This window comes from Pleurodeles waltl, chromosome 11 (assembly GCF_031143425.1).
Source record: "Pleurodeles waltl isolate 20211129_DDA chromosome 11, aPleWal1.hap1.20221129, whole genome shotgun sequence".
Classification (NCBI taxonomy): domain Eukaryota; kingdom Metazoa; phylum Chordata; class Amphibia; order Caudata; family Salamandridae; genus Pleurodeles; species Pleurodeles waltl.
Window position 1 is genome coordinate 739,029,824 of NC_090450.1, and position 12,905 is coordinate 739,042,728.

The following is a 12,905-nucleotide window of genomic DNA, read 5'->3' on the forward strand; positions in this document are numbered from 1 at the left end:
GGCACTAAACAGCTAATTAAATTACAGCGAGTCAGCACATTTTTGTAAAAATATTAACAGAGGACATTTCCAATATGACAACACAGGACAAATGACTAACATTCCTTTATAGATCGGCAAGTTTCATTTAGTTACTGTTTTTCTACTCATCGCTTTAATCTTTTGTAGGGGTGCGTGGGGCGAATTTTAGGGGCATAATCAGGTAATTCTGCCATTATTCTCAAGCTAGGTGAACACCTGCTACTTTTATTTAGCAGCAAAATTACAGCATGAGTGAAATTTACCTGTAGGGTGTTATAAAATGGTACTTCATGTTGCATTTCCTTTTAGGAAATCACCCAGAGAAAAAGCCTCAATTCAAGCAAAGCACCTAACGGTAGGCTGGATATGTACTTTGGGTAGAAGCCTAGTTTTAATCTTTTATGCTACTTTTGGGAAAAACATTTTGAGACTCCTTCAATAGACCGGCCAAACACATCTAAAGAAATAACAGGACACTGTGTGTGATGAAACATGCTCATTTACCGGTTTCCATACTAATACATTTCTAAATACCAAGGGAACATAGCCTGCCAGCTCAAGATGTCCTCCTGACTGGGAGAACAGTGATGGTTATATTTGTCAATTGTATAAATAGACCAAAGCATCAGAGACAATACATTTAGGAGACACACTATACAAACCACAGCGTTCACGTCTAGAAGGATATGGCCTAGGAGATCATAGTGAAGAGTAGACAGGTAAGTAGGAGGATACTCTGACCGCTCCAAGAAACAGAACTGAGCTTCTCAACACAACGAAAGTACATCCCAGTCAGGTTTTCAGGGTATTTACAATGTAGGAGGAAAATGTGCATACAAGGCATTTAACTAGAGATCACTTGAAAATGTGTTGGCAATTCTGAGAACTAAACGGGCTTTTAATATAGCCACATCACCTACACTGTTCTTCCAAAAAACCTCTTTGGAAGAATGCAAACTGTCTGAAGTCAAGTAGTCACATTTGGCCTTTATCTCCAGACATGAGATCACGTGAAATCAGCCTTGAAGGCAAATCAGTCTCTCCTGGAGTTACATTCACAACTCTGTGAGAGCTAACTAAAGAAACGGGTACCGCAAGTAGCAGAGAGGACTAGTGTGCAGCTACGAATCAACAATATTTATTCACCATTCTGCAGTAGCTCAACAGTTAATCAGGCTAAGAAATGCTTTGAAAGAGGCAGTTTCAAGCAGTGGTGCTCTGTGGTCCAAGTGGAGTGACTGCTTTTACATAAGTGGTACTTGCATCACCTTGTCTGTTGCCAGCTGTGTGCGCTCGGGACAGAGGAGACGGATGATACACTATGGTTCATCTCCAGCACATGACACTTAGCTAGGGACGGGGATCCTTGGGAAGGAAGATTAATGCTGTAGCGTCTGGTAAGGCATATGCCCCCCCTTATGTCTGTACACACATTGCTATGCTCTTCTTCCTTCTAGTGAACTGTGCTGCTTTGACGGTGAGGTACTCCTCTGCTGCCACTGTCAGCAGCCGAGTCAAGAACTCAGACAGCCACCCGGGGTGGATGTACGAGCAGCAGAGGTATTTCTTAGAAGAAAGCTGCACTGTTTCTGTAGTTATTCCCCCGGAGCAGTGAGCAGCATCAATGGAATGTGGTCAGAGTAATTCAAAAGGGTCTTAAAGAGAAAGGCCTCCTGAAGGTGCCTATTACAGATAGCAACCTCGGTTAACTATTTACTGTTTGATATCTGATTCGCTGCTGTGACACTGTTTGGCAATAGATCCATACTAAGGGTTTTCACATCTCTTTATATCTCATGCTGCCATTGATTCTGAGGTTCCAACGTTTCCTGGGTGCTCTTAGCTGAACAAAGTACAAAGGACAATCCGCAGGTGAAGTGCACAACTGGAGCCGCACTTTATGGGAGGAGAGGTAAAATGTAGAAGGTGGAACACCAGACCAAACTCATTTGCTGGACAGGACACTAAAGTTAAAGAGAAGGCTGGTGGAGGTCCATCCACATCTGCTGATATTTATGTATATATATTAAGATGTGAAAACTAGGTTTGTGGATTTGAAGTACAACATAGCTGGTATCTGTATGAACTGTAATGAACTTTGATGCATTAATTTGCCGGACAGCACACTGAGCTTTGTTTGCATAAGCTTAGCAGTCGATTGAACCAAAATGTGCAAAGAATATCATCACTGGGTGACATGGAGAGATCCATGACTGCTGCAGGGTGTAAACTAAAGTAGAAGTGGGAGAGCAAAGTTGGAGAACCTAGAAGGACATTTTAGAAAGACCTTGGTTTGCATATTAGTGATACAGGACAGCACATAAATTGCGAAATCGAGGCCTTTATGATGCAACGCCTGTCATCCTCATTTGAGGTTTTCGTATTCGCTGGTCACTCCTAGGTGGAGAGGGTGCAAAGGGCACTTTTGGCATGTACGCCCTTGGAAAGACCACTGAGGCATAATGTCACATGCTTTTTTAATTACTGCACAAGAAACAATGTCTTCCTTTTAGCCATGGAGAAGGGCAAATTATGCCACAGTTTGGATTACACAGGACTGTGTGCTCTCATAAGTGTGCTGAATGTGCCTGGACATATCTATTGAAGGGATGATACTCAGTGAGGGGCAAACAATTAATAGTGAAATTAATGCGTATATATTTTAATTATTTTTTTATTTGCAGAGATACTAAAATTAAACAATAGCGTTTGTTAAAGCCTCATCCCCACCTAATCTCAAAACTGCTGTGATGTTAGGTTCATTTACAGATTAGTGAGGCCTGCTTACAGATGGTGTTATTCAGGGCCCCATGCCCCTTTGGAGAGACCAGGTGCACTGTTAAGTGCTAAGGACGCCTCATAAAACTGATTTGTGCCTGATTACAGGCAGAAGCCCCACCCTGGCAGCTCATATTAAAAAAACAGGTACCAAAGTGCCAAGTTATATAAAAACCACAAGTGTTTTGTGCATTTCTTGGATCTGCTCAATATAAAAGGAACCAAGGGACTCCCCGCCCTCGGGGCCTCCATGCAAATGGTGCTGAGTGCATCCACATAACCATCGCTTCAATTTTAACAGTGAGTAAGACACATGCCAGTGCGGCTGGTTACCAGGTAAGTCCTGATCAAGGCTTCTCAATGTCCTTTTTTAGCAGTTTCTTAAGCTCTAAGGTGATACATTTTACAAATCGACAGATTAGTTGTGGATCTCCAGGGGCGAAGCAGGCCATCACGGCCTGTTCCGAGAACGGATCCCTCTTTGGTTGAAGGGAGCTTTTAACAGCTGTCTTCTTTCTTCCAACCGTTCCCTGCAGGTGCATAACAAATGTGGCATATCTTTCGTGTCTCTGCCACATAGTCTACAGACCTTCGTTGTAGATGCTCTCTGCCAGCAAGGAAGATGCAGGGAGCAGGGCAGCATTCCCAGAGGGCGTTTCAAAAATTGCTCTTTGGAAGATCTGGAAAAGCCTAGACTTAGATATTTCTGGGGTGCTGGTGTGGTATAGGTGTACAATACTATCCAGGTGTGAGCTTCGCCCGGAAAAACTCCCTTGTTTTCTACTAGCGATTAAAACTTGATCGATTTCCACACTGATTTTTGTAATAATGATGGAGTGGCTAGTCAGGGCTTCACACAACTTGTTTAACCCTGTCTTAATCAGGGAGTCTTGGGATAGACTCAGCGGGGATGTTTCTCCATGTTGCAGCTCCTGCCATAAGTAGCGATTAAAGGTACCTGGCAACACCTTCCTGATTTTGTTCAAAAAGACGGTAAAAGCTCCTTGCAGCGCCAAAGACTGTTTCGGCAGACCGAACTCCAGCCTAATCTGTCCTGGCGAGGTATACTTTGGCAGGCTGAAGATAATTCGATACGCTTTCACTTTTAGGTTCTTTAGTGGCACTGCCAATGCTAGCTAGCCCTTTGCATTTTATTGCTTCCCTTTGGCGTGTAATGTTGCCTTCCTTGTCCACAATCACCCCTAAATATTTGTATTCTGTTGTATGCGTGAAATCGGTCTTGCCCCAGTACCAGGCAGTAATGTTTTCCTGTTGTAATTAATAAACAAGGTATATGTCTTGTCGAAGTTGACACTTAGTCCATTTTCATCAGAATATTTCTGTGCTGTGTTGTGAGCCCACTGGGGTGTGGCTAACTAGAACTATATTGCTGGCACAGAGGAAGCTCGACAGCGCCAGGCCACTCAACCTTGGGACATGGGAATCGCAGTCATCAAGTGCCCAAGTGCCTGCGTCAAATCGGTCAGAAATAAGTTGAAGAGCGTGGGAGCCAGAACATATCCCTGTTTCAATCCTTTGTTTGTTGGTCTTCACCTTGAGAGGTACGTCCTTTTACCCAGCTTCTCCTGCACCCATGTGTCTGTATGAAGAACGTTTAGCATGTTCAGGACAGTTCAAGGAATCCCCCAACTTGCCAGCTTGCTCCAAAGTCTGGCTCAGTCCACATGGTGGAATGCTGCCCTAAAATCAACAAGACAAAGGTTAAGTGATTGTTTTGAAGCTTTCAGTTTGTCTATAAGGAGTGTCATGGCCATGATGTTGGTATTTATCCCAGAGGTTTTTGAAAATCCAGTTTGATTATGTGGGATTATTGCATTCACAGTTGACCACACCAAAAGTTCTTCAAGTAGGGTCCCCACAAAATATTTTGCCTAATTGTCAATTAGGGCAATTAAATTGTAGTTTTTGTCAGGGACTTGTCCCGCCTTTTATATATTGGGAATATTAGCGATCCTCTCAAAGAATCCAGGGTTGTACCAGTAAGCCTAATTTCGGAAAACAGTAGCTCTAGTGCCCAGAAGTCTGCATTCTCTTTGAAGATCTTCATGGTGATACCATTAGGACCCAGGGCCCCTTCACTCCTGCCTTTACCTATCTGCCATCTACAGGGAGTGCAGAATTATTAGGCAAATGAGTATTTTGACCACATCATCCTCTTTATGCATGTTGTCTTACTCCAAGCTGTATAGGCTCGAAAGCCTACTACCAATTAAGCATATTAGGTGATGTGCATCTCTGTAATGAGAAGGGGTGTGGTCTAATGACATCAACACCCTATATCAGGTGTGCATAATTATTAGGCAACTTCCTTTCCTTTGGCAAAATGGGTCAAAAGAAGGACTTGACAGGCTCAGAAAAGTCAAAAATAGTGAGATATCTTGCAGAGGGATGCAGCACTCTTAAAATTGCAAAGCTTCTGAAGCGTGATCATCGAACAATCAAGCGTTTCATTCAAAATAGTCAACAGGGTCGCAAGAAGCGTGTGGAAAAACCAAGGCGCAAAATAACTGCCCATGAACTGAGAAAAGTCAAGCGTGCAGCTGCCACGATTCCACTTGCCACCAGTTTGGCCATATTTCAGAGCTGCAACATCACTGGAGTGCCCAAAAGCACAAGGTGTGCAATACTCAGAGACATGGCCAAGGTAAGAAAGGCTGAAAGACGACCACCACTGAACAAGACACACAAGCTGAAACGTCAAGACTGGGCCAAGAAATATCTCAAGACTGATTTTTCTAAGGTTTTATGGACTGATGAAATGAGAGTGAGTCTTGATGGGCCAGATGGATGGGCCCGTGGCTGGATTGGTAAAGGGCAGAGAGCTCCAGTCCGACTCAGACGCCAGCAAGGTGGAGGTGGAGTACTGGTTTGGGCTGGTATCATCAAAGATGAGCTTGTGGGGCCTTTTCGGGTTGAGGATGGAGTCAAGCTCAACTCCCAGTCCTACTGCCAGTTCCTGGAAGACACCTTCTTCAAGCAGTGGTACAGGAAGAAGTCTGCATCCTTCAAGAAAAACATGATTTTCATGCAGGACAATGCTCCATCACACGCGTCCAAGTACTCCACAGCGTGGCTGGCAAGAAAGGGTATAAAAGAAGGAAATCTAATGACATGGCCTCCTTGTTCACCTGATCTGAACCCCATTGAGAACCTGTGGTCCATCATCAAATGTGAGATTTACAAGGAGGGAAAACAGTACACCTCTCTGAACAGTGTCTGGGAGGCTGTGGTTGCTGCTGCACGCAATGTTGATGGTGAACAGATCAAAACACTGACAGAATCCATGGATGGCAGGCTTTTGAGTGTCCTTGCAAAGAAAGGTGGCTATATTGGTCACTGATTTGTTTTTGTTTTGTTTTTGAATGTCAGAAATGTATATTTGTGAATGTTGAGATGTTATATTGGTTTCACTGGTAATAATAAATAATTGAAATGGGTATATATATTTTTTTTGTTAAGTTGCCTAATAATTATGCACAGTGATAGTCACCTGCACACACAGATATCCCCCTAACATAGCTAAAACTAAAAACAAACTAAAAACTACTTCCAAAAATATTCAGCTTTGATATTAATGAGTTTTTTGGGTTCATTGAGAACATGGTTGTTGTTCAATAATAAAATTAATCCTCAAAAATACAACTTGCCTAATAATTCTGCACTCCCTGTAATTAGGTTCACATGTGCCGACCTAGGAGAGAGCCCCGATCCATTTGTTGACAGAGGGAGGTATGCTGAGAAATTCGCTTCCTTTGGAGAGGAGTTTCAAAGTATGTTTGTCAATGATGTGCTAACTGTCCAATCTGTGGAGAGTGCGGTACCACCATGGTTGAAGTGCTCCCCCATGTATGTTGCCCAGTTCTCTTCTGCAATTAGCGAGGTTATGCCCACGTGTCATGGGCATGTAAGATTGTTTATTATTCTCCAGAGTTGAGCACCGTTGTTGTGTTTTGTGTCAACAGTTTTGCCCAAACCTCATCCTCCTGTGCTCTATTGGCAGCCCACTTCAACTTCCTACGTGTTTTGTGCTGTTATAATAATGTTTGAAAGGGAATATCCTCAGGGTTTAGTCGTAAGGATTTTAGGATGCTATTTATGGCTCTTTTAAGTAAACTTAGCTTGGTTTGTTGGGCCTTTGGGGTGCACTCCACTTCACTGGATGTGTAGCATGACAATTTATGGTAGTACTGCACAAGTTTTCACCAAATTATTGGTGAAGGACACCCACCTTCTTAATTCGCTTTCTGCTGAGCCTCTTTGGGCATGAAGGAGCACCATTTCCGACTGAGACAGTTGTTCTGTTATTGCCTGGCCAAACTTTATCTTTTTATAATTTACTGTAAACGTGGTGCCAGGAGCGTCCAGTGAAATGTGGGCATAATTGTTAGTAAGGTTGCTTCATGAGGCCAATGGTCGCTGTCCTCTTTGTCACCCAGGCAGAATGAGATCACCCAACAAGGGAAGGGAGACGTAGGTGTAGTATATCATTGTACAGGCAGTAGAGGAATAATAGGATGCCGCTGGTGGATTGACATCCTTGAACCTGCCGTTAAGGACCATTAAGTGGCAGTGCTCTAGGTCGTTCAAGAGGCCTGTCCCGGTTTTAGTCAGACAGCCCTGTGTGCTTCGCTCTTGCAGCAATATGTCCTAGACCGAAGTTTGAGCAATCACTGCGTCATCTTATGAGGAGCCCAACAGATGTAAATTTAGTTCCCCTGTGAGGATGGTGTACTAGGATTCTCCAACGCATAGATATTCCGCGAGCTGATATAGTAACTGTTGAGTGCCATTGGCTTTGCGTTTCAGATGGATATAAGCATTAATGATTGTTATCTCAGTTGTACTGCTTTGGAGCGAGGTGGTAATTCTGACTGCCTTGATGGCTGGGGAGTCAAAGTCTAGAAAATTCACTCAGGCTGTACAGGCGATTGACACAAAGGTAGCCAAGGTTACCCTGTAGATGGCCATATTTTCCCTCCTTAACTGCAGGCTCGAAAAAACACAGGTATCCCTGCAAATGGTAGGGTTCTGCCTGCCAGGTTTCTTATATTGAAATGATGTTGAAGGCCTTGATATAACAGAAAGTGCTGGTCTGTGACCTTGCTGGTGAGTCCCTTGATGTTCCAAGAGTACAAGTGAAGGTGTAATTTGCAGGATTTGGCATCAGCTCCATCTCCCCAGTCTGGTCATTGGCCACCAGATAGGTTACTGATAGTTCTTGAAACCCACCTAGAGTTGCAGCCTGAGTGGTGACGTGAGGTTGCATTCCCGCATCCCCTCTGTGCTTCCGCAGTTGATCTCTCCTCCTCTTTTGTGAGAGCCCCAGGGCTCATCTCAGAATGCAGCTGGTGTTGGTGTTATTTGAACCTCTTGGCCCTATTCTCTGCCGCAGCAGTAGCAGAGGTGTCGGGTCGCCTGGCTCAAAAAAAGGGGAAATGTTTATCCTCCAACTCCCAAGGGTAGAGCATTCCACAATAATTTTCTGTGTAATTATAGATGTGCTCCAGGTTGTTTTGGTAGCTTCACCCACCGATGGCGGTTCAGTGCGGATAAACTCTATGAACCTGAGAGCCATTGAAAGCAGACCGGCGAAAGACAGAATGTGTGATAGAAGCAGTAGAATATTGCCTCCGTTTAAAACATCCCAATTTCCTCTTTATTTATATTTGGGTCTGAAGATGAGGATTTTTGTATTGGACTGTGAGCTGGTCTCCTCCCGAGGTTGATGGAGCATAGCTCCTGAGCGATGTGTCACACCTGTGACCTGCAGGCATAGATTGGTCTCGGTTTCCTAGCCTCCGCCCACTGTCCGATGTGTGGCTCACCTTGGATGGAGCCTGTGTCTGGTAAGTCAAGACGTCCTGGAGACTGTGTAAAAGGTGGCATTTGGTCCCTTAATGCTCGCCTCTGCCAGCACGTTGCTGTGTCTATAGTACAGTTGTAATTTAATGAGCGGACAGAGGTCTCCTCGGAGAGAGATGCAGCTTCCAAGATTCTGGCCCCCATAGGTGGACATTTAACTCAGGGCAGGTTGTCGGCAGAGTTGTGTCCAGGGTTGAGGTACTGGGTGATGTAAGATAAGGCCGGCTATCCATGCACCTGTCAGCGTTGAGCAGTTCAGTTCCCATGCCCACGTCTCTAGTTGTCTGGGCCTTTCCTTTCTGTAAGGTGCCCTCCTTTGGAGGTCCAAGAGAATTGCTTGTCGAGGATGAGGACCTGGAAAGAGTGATAGCTAGGGTCCTCGGGTGCATTCCAGAATTACTCTCTGGGCCATGCGGCTGTGAGGTGGTTTTGCGTTATGAGCCACTGAAAGCTCTGATGGCCGAGTGGCCTGGCATGCAGTTGCTCCCAGTTTTAGACCTACTGTTGGCTAGGAGACTAGGAAGCTCTTCTCTGCGCCTTGCTGCTGATTTTTCACAGTGGACTACTGAAGGTTCTGTTGACTGAGTGGTCGGAGTTGCAATTGCTCCCGGTTTTAAACCTGCTGGTGGCTAAAAGAGAGATACTAGAGCAGGATCTCTTTCGGAACTTGAGATCGAAAGGGCTGCAGGTTCTGGAGAAACTAAGTGTAAACTTCTGGGCGATGTCCTGTTTGCTCCGACTGATTGTCAGAAGGTTGCTCTGGACAACTGATAAATGCGACTGGCGCAGGTTCCTGAATAGGTAAGGGGGACTGCTCCTTTGGCACTGGGGCCAAACTACCCAGGGCCTCCATTTTAAAGTCCTTACAGAGATTACTTAGCATGGCAGGAAGAGAAGATAGTTTTTCCACAATTGGCCAACACCCGCATCTAGAGTGACATTGAGTGGTTCACACTGAGTCCACTCGATAAGCAAGTTCAGGTTTCCTAACTTCTTATTGATGCCCGAAACAAGGTTGCCAAGGTGTTAAGTAGAGTTAGCTGGACATCTATTTTATCTGCTTGTTAATGGAGGGCCACTACCAGGAGTTGCATGGTATTGAGCAATGTTGCCCAGGCGCTGTCCATGTTGGGCCGATCATCACTGCCTTGATTGAACTTTGTTTCTCTGGTTGCACTGGGGACTATTGCATGGCTTCCTGTGTTATTTGCAGTGTTGGTGCACAGGGATGCATTTTGAGGGTATGATGCTAACATGTCCTCCCAATCTTAGATATATCCAGGTATGGGAGCGAACCATGCTCCTCCACCGGTAACTCCTAAGCACTGTCCTGGTCGTCAAGGGGCGCAGGAGATAAGAGATGTGGCTTACCACGGTTTGGCAATGAAGAAGACGACTGGAAAGCGGGAAAAACTTGGGCCTCCACGTCGCAGGAAGAGGTTAGGTCTAGGGGTCAAAGAGGTCGGGCTGATCTCCTGGGTTATTCTTAAAGACTCGTTTGTTTGGCAATTCAGCAGCCCATTGCTATGGCTGCTGTCGTTCGGACTACTACAAACTACTTCTACTTCTATGGGCTTATTTTTTGGGCTGAGCGTGAAGCCAGCCAGACTCCGTGTTGATAATTTGGGGTGGTGACTGCCGCTGCTAGGCAAACCCACTCGCTGGTCCTGCTCATGAGTTGCGATAACGTCCACACAAACCAAGAGCCTAGTCTGCCTTGGGACTGCCAATACCTTGCCAGGGCCAAGAGCAGGTTCAATGCTCAATCAACCTTAGCAACCAGTGGCCGAGAGGTGCCTTCCTTTGCTTGGCTGCCTGTGTCTAGTGGTTGAAAAGGAAGCTGGAGACCATAAATCCCGCTGTCACTTGAAAAGGGGGCTGACCCCGCATCTTTTAGGAGGCAGAATTTTTAGTAAATGTTTCGTTGAAATGAACTCGTACAGCACTTCTTGACATTGGCTTTGACCTCTCCAGTCCCGCTACTTATTGGGTCCTTCTTCTTGTCAGATTCAATTTCAATGAGGGAAAAGCCTGGCTGTATTTGTATGTGAGTTTGGAGTTGTTGCGGTTTCCTCTTATGTTTTCTTCCCTTGTGTTTAGCTGGTGGTAGCCTTCTTGTTTGCCCTAACCTCAATGATGGCTGTGCTGGCCTCAAATAGGCTTATGGTGCTACGGTTATTTCCAAAAGGCTCGGGACAAGTAGGATGGTATTGTTGACTCTGTAATTGACCTTAGCCACACCCTGCCCATGTAGGTGAGTTTTTGCAGAGGGGGCAAGGACACGAGTCCACACATCTTTATGATGGAAAGTCAATAAGGAGTCAATGAGGGGGTCCCCAAAGGCTGCGAAAAAGAGGAGCAGGGGTGGTTGAAAGGTGCAACAGCAGTGTAAGGAAGCGTGGGGAGTAGCAGTGCCATAATCCACACCAAGACCTGGCTCAGTCGCCTCTGCTGCCCCACTCACCGACTGACAGGCACCCCCGTTACGGATGACCACCACCAACTTTGCTCGAGCTCTCAGCAACCGACAGCCTTCTGCTCTGAGCGAGCCGCCAAGCCCTCTGGTGCACTCAGCTATGAGACTCTTGCTGAAATATTTCCACGTTCTGCAAGACCTTGCAGGACTATGCAGTATATTTGCTATATATACATATATATGTGCTGCTGTATATTTAATTTCACTCCCAGAGCTTGTATATACAAGCTGCAGTGTTTCACAATCTGTTGCAATCTGACACAAATCAATTGCAATCTGCTGCAATCTACTGCAGACTGTTAGTCTTTTGCTGTCTGACTCCACAACGTGGCTGTGTCTTGAGAAGCTGGATGCCAGACATGCAATTGCCCAGAAATACAGAGAATACAGCAATTATGTGGTGGTTATACAGCAGGAGCGGTAGGCAAAAATCATAGATGGCAAAAGGTACGGGTTCAGGGCATAGCCTTCACATAGCCTTTATAGTTGCGTGAGCCTTGCTCCGCTGGTGAATGGCAGCTATGGCGGTTGTGGCGATTATGCAGGTAGGAAGTAGCTGCAGAAGGAAGGAAGGAGAGGTAGAGCGCCCGCCCTATCACCTATCCCCTACACCCACCCACCTGTACCACCGACTGCAAACTGCAGATCGCATAACGCGGCAGACCGTCAGCTCCTTTTCCAACAGTGACTAGCCTGACGAGTGATGAGCCCGACGGGCTCTGCTGCTCTGTTAGTCTGTGGCTCCGCTGCTGCTCCTTCGCGCCAAACTGCCCCTCCTCCTCCTGCATGAGACATCACCAGCTCCCGGCAATGTGTAGGATATGATGGTCTAGTCTTGGAAACAGCATACGTCAAGGATGGATCAGCCGACTGCAGACTCCCCATTCCCGAGCTACATAAACAAACTAGTGGTTCCTACAACTAGCACTGTTTAAACAGAGGGCGACCTGTTCCAGAACGTCACAAAGCTGAACCTACCGTAGTTTCGGTAACACTGTGACCTGAATGCATCCATTAACTAAATTGTTGATTCCTGGCACAATTTAAAGCTTGCTTGAAACACTCAAGATGGGTGGAGGGGGTAGGGTAGTCTTGATTATGTAAATAGGGACCACTGAGAGTAGAGTAGGAGTAGTTGAGAGTTGTGCTTCGGCTAATATCTTAGATGGAAACTGGCAATACTTGTGGGGTCAAACCAAGGAACACAAGGCCCTGAGATGCAGGGGAACCCATACCCTCCAGGAGGACCCCATTAAAGTTAGGGGCTATGCATTTCCGGGAGATACGGAAGTCTCAGGGGCCCCAACTAAATTATGCAGGGGGCATCTATCATTTTACATTACTCCACTGTAACCCACATCAGACAAGATGACATTAGTTGCCACCATATACAAAATTACTACAAGTAATTACCTTATTGCATCAGGATGGGCTGCTGCCAGCAGTACTACTAAAAAGGAGTCAGTTTTCAATACCTCTACTTGGCTAATACATGCACAGCCATAGCTGCAACGCTCCTGGCACTATGGTGGTAATAATAATAATAATAATGTCATAACAAAGCTACATGACTCATCGCAGAAACAATAGATTTAATAACATTTTGCAAATTCAGACATTTTTCTGCTTATAAATTATGAAACTATGAAAGTAGACATTTTGTTTCAAATAAATGTTTTTGAATTTTGGATTACCATCTATTAATTCAAGAAAGCAAAAGCTTCGAATGAAGTAGGCTGGGCTGCAC

At 45.4% G+C, this 12,905-nt stretch overlaps 1 protein-coding gene across 1 annotated transcript in view; it reads right to left on the reverse strand.

The window, feature by feature from the left end:
- Nucleotides 1-12,905, reverse strand: part of LOC138266081 (trichohyalin-like) — a 475,778-nt gene that overhangs the window by 394,104 nt on the left and 68,769 nt on the right. The window lies entirely within an intron of this gene.